At 44.6% G+C, this 9,165-nt stretch overlaps 1 pseudogene; it reads left to right on the top strand.

Moving 5' to 3' along the window:
- Nucleotides 1-2,079: 2,079 nt before the first annotated feature.
- On the top strand, nt 2,080-2,602 carry LOC113880695 (annotated as a pseudogene).
- Nucleotides 2,603-9,165: the final 6,563 nt, after the last annotated feature.

Below are 9,165 nucleotides of genomic sequence, written 5' to 3'. Positions count from 1 at the left end.
AAGTCAAAGATCAGATGTGTGCAGCTTACATCCATGCCCTGTGTTTCTGACAAACTCAAGGTTAAGAGAGCCAGACAGGGGGTGAGGAAGTAAAACAAAAAACCAAATCTGGGTTTGGACTATGCCTAGGAAAGAATTTTGTTCATGTTCTGAGGCACATAGAACTAACTAGAGACAAATAGATGAAAGATCTACTAAGTTGTAAGATTTATGTTGCCAAAGAGATCATGAACCCAGCCTAAAGAACAACCTTTCAATGTTGGAGCCTTAGAAGAGCTCTTATTATGTTATTATTATGTCCCTTTTCCATCACTGGATATCTAAAGAGCCTGAAAGGGAAGCAGATAGATTGTATTGTTATTCTACAGGTGGCTGGGATGCAGGGATCCCACACTCCAGATCTGGTGGAGGGCACTGGGCATCCTTCCCTCCTTGGAGTTGGATATAGCAATGGCAAAGCCCAGAGAAATTCATTTTCCTAAAAGAAAATCACATTCACTTTATCTTCAAAGGTGGAATGCTATCAGAGGGTAGACTGCTGCAGATTTCTGGCTATTCATCCAATTCGTGTATTTATTTTCATGTATTCATGTATTTATTTCCTGGTTTAGACCAAATGCCTCATTTTTCCTTGAAGGGAGGACAGCCATCTGACCAAGTTCTAGCCAGTGGGATGCAAGAAACCATGATCTGCTCCAAAAAAAACCCACCCATACTTGATGCTTCAAATTTGCATATTGATGGGAAGGAGCACAGTGGCCTTGGAAATTGTATATTGATGAAGAAAATGTAAGGAAGAAGCTTTGTTTTGGGGGGAGAGCTGCATGCTTATTGTGAGCACCTGTGTGGGGTTTCGTATTGGCTACACATGAGCTTCCATTGAGTTCAGCCACTAAGTTCAGGGATCTGCATGTTATAGCAGCTCATGCTACCTGATACCAACACAGATGTGCTGATAAGGAGGGTATGGAATAGTGCACACAATAGGACCCTAATTTATAATTTAAAAAAGCACAGGTATGGAGATTCCTTTAAAAACTAGGACTAAATCTACCATATGACCCAGCAATCCCACTGCTGGGCATATACCCTGAGAAGACCACGACTCTAAAATATACACATACTCCTATATTCATTGCATCACTATTTACAATAGACAGGACATGGAAGTAACCTAGGTGTCCATCAGCAGATGAATAGATAAAGAAGATGTAGTACATTTATACCATGGAATATTACTCAACCATACAAAAGAACAAATTTGAGTCAGTTCTAGTGAGGTGGATTGGAGAAGGCAATGGCACCCCACTCCAGTACTCTTGCCTGGAAAATCCTATGGACAGAGGAGCCTGGTAGGCTGCAGTCCACGGGGTTGCTAAGAGTCGAACACGACTGAGCAACTTCACTTTCACTTTTCACTTTCATGCATTGGAGAAGGAAATGGCAACCCAGTCCAGTGGTCTTGCCTGGAGAATCCCAGGGATGGGGAGCCTGTTGGGCTGCCATCTATGGGGTTGCTCAGAATCAGACACGACTGAAGCGACTTAGCAGCAGCAGCAGCAGTGAGGTGGATGAACCTAGAGCAGGTTATACAGAGTGAAGTAATTCAGAAAGAGAAAAACAAATATTGTATATTAATGTATGTATATGGAATCTAGAAAAAAGTATTGATGAACCTATTTTCAGGTAAGGAAGCAGATGTAGAAAACAGACTTGTGGACACAGTGGGGGAAAGAGAAAGTGGTACGAATGGAGAAAGTAGTATCTACATATATACACTAAAATGTGGAAAATAGCTGATGAGAAGTAGCTATATAACACAGGGAGCCCAGCCTGGAGCTCTGTGATGATCTAGAGGGGAGGGATGGAAGAAAGAGAGGGAGACCCAAGAATGGTAGAATATACATATAATTGTGGTTGATTCGCATTGTTATATGGCAGAAATTGACATAACATTGTAAAACAATTTTCCTCCAATCAAAAAATAAACTTAAAAAAAAAAGCACAAGTGAGACAGGTCCGGCATTGCTGGGCTGGCCACTTCCGCACTTCCGCTTTCCTGCCCAGCCAGCGTCCGTGATGACTGCCACTCTCCAGTCCCACCTGAGTGTGGAGCAGGCCATGCTGCAGGCTGCCCTCTGCTTGGAGGATTTCTCCTCCCAGATAGTGGAACAACACAACAGGCTGGAAGTGGAAGTCAGAAGTATTCTGACTCATTCATTTAGAAAGAGCTCATTCTACAACCCATGACCATCAGCAGGACTGAGAAGGAAAAGATTCTGATGAAATGCTCCATCAACTCTGTCAGGGTCAGCATTGCTGCAAAACAGGCTGATAAAACAGAGTCAATTCTAGGTCACAAGTTCATGCACCTCATCATGATGCAAGCAGAGAGCTTCTTTATCCTCTGAAGGAAACCAGTGGAGGGGATGACACCAGCTTTTTGTTCACCAACTTCCACACAGAGCAGACGTATAAACACAAGTTTGTGGACTTTGTGATCCCCTTCATGGAAGAAATTGACAAGGAGATCAATGAGATGAAGCCGTTGGTCAATGCCCGTGAGCGCTTTGTGGTGGAGGAGTTCCTCAAGAATGTTTAAACTATCTGGCTGGATCTCATGGCCTTACCCCTCAGACGCCTGCATGTCTCTGTGAAGGCATCCCGGAGTTAACGTCCCAGAGTGGCAGAGGTGGCAGTAGCAGAGCAGAGCTGAGTCGGGGTGGGCATTAGATGCAGGAGGTGGGTGTTGTGCTTGCTCGCTGGGCCACAAAGCAGCAGTGGACCTACCCCCAGGCCACATGTGCCTGGTCAGGCTTGCTTCTTATGTCCTGGGCCAGGACAGATTATTCTTCTTAACATCTTGAAACATAAAACTTTGTGCTTGTAGGAGACTGCAACATTTTTTTTTTTTTTTTAAGAAACAAACGATCTCCACCTCCAGTGACTGTGACTGGTCCCAGTGATTGTACCTTATTGGTTGCTGTGGGTCTGCGAGGGCCTGGGCCCAGAAGGCAGCTACTGCTCCTCCCCCAGAACCACCCCAGGTGGGGACAGAGGGAGGTTTCAGACTTGCGTTCCTCTCCCTCATCCTCCTGTCTCCTTGGGCCCAGTAGAAGTGGTAGGGACCCTCTGCCAGCTTCCTGAGCTCTGCCTGCAGTTGGCCACCCTGCACTGGCTGGGGACAAAGGCTGAACTGGTGGCCTCCAGGCACACCTAGGAGCTGGGACCTAAAAGCTAGGCTGTCTTTGGCCCCAGGGCCTGCTTCTTGCCCTCGCAGCTGAGAGGGGGTGCTGTTTCACCTTGTCTGTCAGAGCAGTGCCTGTGCTAGAGGTGGAGAGGTGAGTCCTCCAGAGCATCCCTACTAGGGCCTCCTGCCTGGTCTGGTTCCTCTGCTCCCATGCTTGCTATATCTTTTCTTATTCTGGTGGATCCTCCCTCCCCTTATTTGCCCCTCTAGGGCTGCATGAATAATAATAATGTGCTTTTTTTAAAAAGCACAAGTATGTGAAAGATGTTTTTCTGGAAGAAACTGTGGACAGTGGGGAGAGAGACTTCCTGTTATGAGTAAACAGGAGATCTTTATTTTTCCTTTTGTGATCTATATCAGTTTGACATTTTAAATATGTACCTATACAGATTCCATAAAAGTTATAAAAATATGCTTCTTTCTGAGACATAATCTTTTGCATATTTGAAACTTTTATAAGAAATATTGTGTATTATTTGTGCTGTTTTCAGAGAAATGAAGATTGATGAAAAGGATGTAAGGAGAAACTTGTGAGCTCAAGTGTGAATTTATTTCTTGGGAACAAAAGTATTTTGCCCCACAAGGAACTGTGTGCTGTCACCCACAGGGGAAGGATGCATATCAAGGAGCCTAAGAGGATTTCTCACACTGAGGAGGACATTAGACAAAGCGGTGGCTGGCAGCTTGTTTCATTGAATGGTAATAGTTACTGACAGCCTATTTCATAAACTGAGGGAGCTTTTCAAGATCTGAAGCAGAGTCCTGGGTGCCCCCGGCACCTGTGGTGCCTCCTAATGGCCCCAAGAATAAAGGAATCTGTATCTTGTGGCACCAGTAAGCCTTAACCGTGCTGTGCCACTATTCACAGCCAACTAGTTCTGTCATCCAAGTTCACAGCCTTCACCAGTTGGCAGCACATGATGGTCTGTAAAGGGCCCAACTCGTAATTCTCATCAATGGTCATGACTGCAGGCTCTTCACTCTCAGCCCCAGGTTCCCTAGCACCCTCCTCTTCTGCAGCCTTCAGGGGCATGGTACAGAGCAAGACACAAGAGCTGGCCTGGAGGTTAGCACAGGAGGGCAGCCAGCACTAGATGGAGGGTGGCAGGGATGAGCTGTCCACATGGAAGGAGAATAAAGAGTACAGATTTGGATTCTCTTGACAGTGCAGGCCACTTTAAGATAGTGATGGAGCAGAAAAACCTTTAACCCTGGGATTGGGAAGAAATTCTGGATTTCCCATAACTGGAACACTAATAGATCACTAATTCCCAGGAAATGGGATTTATACACAGCCCTCAACTGTATATCCTGCTTAATTTTTTTGTATATAGGAATAATTTAGTGATATATGGAGTAAACATAGCAATTTATTCATTCACTCCAAAAGCATTTTTAGGGGGTGGCTACCTCCTATGTACAAGGGATAACACTGTGGTTGTTGTTCAGTCTTTAAGTCATATCTGACACTTTGCAATCCCATGAACTGCAGCATGCCAGGCTTCTCTGGTATAGTCCACCATCTGATGGCAGAGAAAGGAAGTAACTATTGCTGGTGACATCCAGAGTTCTGAGGTAGCCCTGAGGACTGGACTCCCTGTGTTACATAGCAACTTCTCACCAGCTATCTATTTTACATGGTAGTGATATATGTCAATGCTACCTTCTGCATTCACCCCACTCTTTCCTGCCTCCACTGTGTCCACAAATCCATAGTCTACACCTGCATATCCATTTCTTCCCTGCAAATGGGTTCATCAATAACATTTTTCTAGATCCCATATATATACATTAATATGCAATATTTGTTTTTCTCTTTCTAACTTACTTCACTCTGTATAACAGGCTGTAGGTTGAGGGTCCTGAAGGCTACACCCAATCTCACTGAATCCCAATGTCAGTGACATGGGCTTCATGTACTAGAACCTCTCAAGGAATAACAGTGGGGTTTCTGGACTCCACAGACCACACAACTATTGCACCTCATTTTTGAGGGTCATGATGGACACACCAGATAGTCAGGACCATACATAGGGGTACCTTCTGCTAGTATCTCCATGATGCACTGGATTCTGATTCAGTGCAGGAATCAAACTGATTCCTGAATCAATTTACAGGCTCACTGAGGAGACAAGACTAATTGAGATGAAGTTAGAAGGAAAATGCCTCAGAAAGCATAGAAGTGACTGTAATAATGGTCCCATCTGGCACTGAACCAAAAATAGAGTTGCATGAAAGAATGAATGAGGGGACAATGACATAGAGCTGTGGGTGATCCAGTTTTTCAATGACAGAAGCATGGTGGCAGCATGCCTGATATGAGCGATGTCAGGTACTGGCTGAACATAGGGATCACTGTCAGTGAAGGACACTGAGTACCCCTCCTAATGCCTGGGACTTAAGAGAAGATATGTAGTGAAAGAAAAGGATCACCCCCCTTGGGACTGCCTCAAATAACCAGCATCACAAATGTTCTATTATCTAGTGTCATTGTTGTTTGGGGAACTCTGGAAATTTTCCTCATCTTTACATTTTCATCTAAATATGCGGTAGGGTTAGACACAGGTGTGCTTTGAATTAATGTGAAAGAGATCTTTTTTCACTTCCTTGTTTCAAGGACAGTGTTTGTTGGTTTTATTTGGAGACCATTGGGGAAAGTTTTAAAATGCTATCACATAACATAGAGACCCTTTCATAAGAAATTCCTCTCCTGTGGGAACTGTGTAAGAATTTAAAATAAAAGAACGTCTGACACTTCTTAATTAAAGGCAGCCCTTAGTTAGGTCGTTATGCCAGCAGATGTATTTTGCAGCTGCTGAAGAAAGGAAACAAGCCTTTATGTTCCTCACACAAGAGACAAGACTAACTGAGATGAAGAAGTCAGAAAAAAAGTGCCCCAGAAAACACAGAATTGAGTGTAAGTGGGGGAGAAGCATTTCCTCCTGGAGAGGCCAGTGTATGATTTGAACCCAACTGTCTTTTTCCTTTGTCTCTTCTCTTTTTCCTTTGACATGCCTGTCAATGGCCATTTGGGCCCTCGTGTCAAGTTATAGAATACATATTAGGGAAAAATGCTTTCAAACCAGCAGTTCACATAAGGCAAATGATCTTTCCTCTGCTGCTTCCAATACTATTGAATTGTGATGTTTTCTACAAAATAACCCAGCAGTCTATTGGGACTCCGGGTGTTGGAGCTGTCCATCCACTCATGTTGCCAACAGCCAGCCTGCTCTACAGCTGCCATTGGCCTTCCGTCATTTCCTGAGAGCAGGTGAGAGAGCTGCATGTGTGCATGACTGACCCTCCAGACACATGTCTCCACCCGGGGACAAGACAGGGGAGCATGCCCTTTGTTGCTTATTCATCACAGCAAGTGTCAGTGAAGGGAGATGGCTTGTCAAGCTAAGGAAGCATTTTGGCTCATTTTGTCATGTGGAGGATGTACCAAGCACTCCAATTAGCACAAAACATCCTGACAGATCAGCCCTATTAACATATTTATATGCTGTATTTGTCCCATTGCGTTCGAGAATCAATACTGCATCGATTCACTCTTAATTGTCCTCTAAAAGTTCTATATCTGTCAGGCCTGTCTTTGTTCTTCAGATGACAGCTTCAAAGGAGACAGGACCACTTGTTTCACCTTTCCTGGCACTTGGGCACTATGTGGCAGATGGTGTGCTTTAGTAGAAAGAACACTGGATGAGGGCTGGACAGACCTGAATTTGCATCATATTTTGAAAAACTATTTCTGCTTTCCAAGTCTCCATTTCCTTATCTACAAAGTATGAATACTACCACCTGACTCCCAGTTATTGCTAGGATAATAAGCCAGTGAAAAAACACAGAGCACTTTCACACAGTATGTCCGGGTTTCTCCACAATCAAGGAACACAACTTCTTGGTTTCTTGATAAATATATCCCCCATTTAGCTGGAGACATCACACAAAGTGACCAGGTCCAGAAAAAGGTATATGTCCCAATATGTGTGTTTTATTACTTTGTGAACCCTGGATTAGTCCTACTTCACTGTATGGTTCCTAAATTCACCTTTAGGATCACCTAGGAGGTTTTACAACATATAATATCCCATCCCTAGAGAGACTCTGATCTAGGAGGTCCAGGATGGGTAGTGAGCTTGGCTAGAGGCTGTGTCCCTGGCTGGAACATAAAGCTACCTCAAGCCCTACAGGACTGAGCTCATAGTGTGACCTTCAGGCTTCTCTTTTCCTCCCAGCACTGTCCTGAGCACCAGGCCCTGAGGTCTGATTGGGGTGGGCAGGGCTGTGCAAGGATGCAGAGAGAGGAGAAGAATAGAAGCCTCCCCCAATCTGAGTGACAGCCCTTATTAGTCTCCTGGGGGTCAGTCTCTTCAACTTAGGCCCATCTGCTTGCTGCTGCCAGATGGATCTTTCTGATACAAAAAAATAATCACTTCCGTCACCAGCTTAAAACTCCTCCCTGATTGTTGGCTTAATGATAGTGACAATAGGTAATTTTACCTACTCCTCATCACAGAAGGGAAATCCAGAGCACAGAGATGCTCAGCCACACACAGCCAGAAAGTGGGGCAGAACCAGAAGCATTTCTCCTGGGCCCTTGCCATCGTGCTGTTCCTGGAGCACTATGGCTGAGCACTGCTCAGGGGCCTGCCCCAGTCTGTCATTCCTGTCCCATCAGGGGCCACCTGCGCCCTCCACTGGTCACTTCCTCTCCCTGCCCTGAAGTCCAGACTGCCCTAGGGAGACTGGATGCCTCTTTTCTGTTCTCTAAAGTAATGGATCCTACACTTCAGGGGAGGCATCCTTGCCCCCCTCTCCCTACTGGGCACTTCCCAGTGATAGAGAAAATTGCCCAGACTTGGTACTAGCCTAGCATAGGGGAGGTTTTCTCTTGGTTTGAAGAGTGAGTGAGGAATGAAAGGCCTGTGGATGCCAGCAGTACAGAAGGATCGAGATGGGGAGCATGAGAGCACAGAAACTCCTAGTCATGGCAAGCTGCTGCTGCTACTACTACTACTAAGCCACTTCAGTCTTGTCCGACTCTGCGACCCCATAGACGGCAGCCCACCAGGCTCCCCCGACCCTGGGATTCTCCAGGCAAGAACACTGGAGTGGGTTGCCATTTCCTTCTCCAGCCACGGCAAGAGCTAATGTGAAATCTGTGCCTCTCAACCTTTCCTAGGCACCATCCTCAGTATTATCAAAAAAAAAAAAAAAAATGGCTTTTATTTCATTGCAAAGAAATTCCACCAAGTAACACTGTGCCAGAAATATCTGAGAGTGAGTTATATTCCTAACACATATACTTTGCTGGGTTTTGTTTGCAAGAAATCTTGACATACAAATGAAAGAAAATCCTATGTGGTCAATTTTTCACCAATAATTTTATTTGGCCAGCAGGTAAACATAGGCTGCATTAGACATCTCTATGAGACTTCCTTTAAAATTGTCAAAATCATCTTCTCTCTGACATTTACTACCCATCCTGCAATAGTTTGTTGTGTAATATATAACAGTAGCAACAGCAAACATAAGCAAACAATAAGCAAAAATTAAAAAGTAACCTCTAGAATGTGAGAAAATGTCTGTAAATCATCTGATAGAAGTGTATATACAAAATATATCTTAAAACTCATGCAGTTCAAAGACAACAAAATTAAACAACCCGATTTTAAAATGAACACCCATGGCTGATTCATGTCAATGTATGGCAAAAACCATACGTTCAGTTCAGTTCAGTTCTGAAGTAGTGTCCGACTCTTTGCAACCCCATGAATCACAGTATGCCAGGCCTCCCTGTCCATCACCAACTCCCAGAGTTCACTCAAACTCATGTCTATCGAGTTGGTGATGCCATCCAGCCATCTCATCCTCTGTCGTCCCCTTCTCCTCCTGCCCCCAATCCCTCCCAG

The sequence above is a fragment of the Bos indicus x Bos taurus genome, chromosome 2, assembly GCF_003369695.1.
Source record: "Bos indicus x Bos taurus breed Angus x Brahman F1 hybrid chromosome 2, Bos_hybrid_MaternalHap_v2.0, whole genome shotgun sequence".
NCBI lineage: Eukaryota > Metazoa > Chordata > Mammalia > Artiodactyla > Bovidae > Bos > Bos indicus x Bos taurus.
The sequence above is the reverse complement of the archived record's forward strand: the minus strand, read 5'-3'. Positions and strand labels throughout refer to the sequence as shown.